This window comes from Fukomys damarensis, unplaced genomic scaffold (genome assembly GCF_012274545.1).
Source record: "Fukomys damarensis isolate Sample0158 unplaced genomic scaffold, DMR_v1.0_HiC HiC_scaffold_11, whole genome shotgun sequence".
Classification (NCBI taxonomy): Eukaryota; Metazoa; Chordata; class Mammalia; order Rodentia; family Bathyergidae; genus Fukomys; species Fukomys damarensis.
The window spans coordinates 25,429,014-25,430,254 of NW_022900923.1; positions in this window are offsets into that span (position 1 = coordinate 25,429,014).

A 1,241-nucleotide genomic window follows, 5' to 3' on the forward strand; every position below is an offset into this window, starting at 1 on the left:
GAGCGCCCTCCCGCGTGGGTATTTCAGGCCCGGCGTGTTCGGCGGGGTTGGGAGTCACCTTGTGTGGCTTCTTCCACTCTGGCAGAGCCGCTGAAACGCCACCTGAAAGAAAGCGTATTTTTCTCCTGGGGGCAGTTGCAACCCCTAATTATTACTGGGGAAAACCGTAAGTGACAAATCCAGGCATTTAGGTGTTTTCCTCTCTCGCCCATTCGCATGGTTCCCAAAATAGTTCCTTTACGTTTTGTTTTTTCAATCAATTAATTTTGATTTTTTGAGACAGGGTCTCCTTATGCAGTTCAGGCTGGCTTTGATTTGAACTGTGTAACCCAGGCTGGCCTCAAAGTTGCAGTGATCCTCTTGCCCCAGCCTCCTAGGTACTGGGATTACAGGTGTGTACCAGTATGCCATGCTCCTCCCTTTACATTTTAAACAGGGCACTCACTTTTTGGGGTTTTTTTTTTTTTTTTTTTTTTTTTTTTTGGTTTTTTGAAACAGGGTCTCACTATGTAATTGAGACTGACCTGGAACTCACTGTGCAGCCCAGGCTGGTCTTGAACTCACAGCAGTCCTGCCTCAGCCTCCCGAGTGCTGGGATTACAGGCATGCGCCACCACGCCTGGCTCCAGGGCACTCACTTTTAAAGGACGTGGGTAAGTGACTCTCACAGAAGAGCCTTCTATAAGCTTCTGTGGTATTGAACCACCAGTGAGGCGTGATGTGTGCACAGCAGGAGCATTTTCACGTTAAAAGCCTGCTCAAGATAGAACATTTTGGAGAACAACAGGGACCACTTATTTTTGATATTTTCTTACTGTGTACATTGAGCCAATTGGAAGAATGTGTGTTTACAGTCCAGCTGTCAGATAAGGCGCTGGGGTCCCCAGCTCCCAGGGGAAAGGACGTTTCGGAAACACCTGGCTTCCTTCTGCTCATCTGGAAGAACACGGAGTTAAATTCTAAGTTTATTTTGAGGAAAACATTAGTACGGCATTATTGTAGTTCAGGGATTAATTATAGCACGTGTCATGTTTTTACTCTATTCCTTTTGTCGGGAGCTCTGGACTATTTTTAAAATGATAACCATGTAGGTTTCACTGACCCAAACTAAAGTCTATTACTCTATTCTTTTTCTTCCAAAACAGTTTTGTTTTTAGTAGATCGGTTTTTTAATTCTTTTTTTTCTCATTGAGTTTATTGGTACTTTTTAAGTATACAGTACACAGTACAATTATATATAT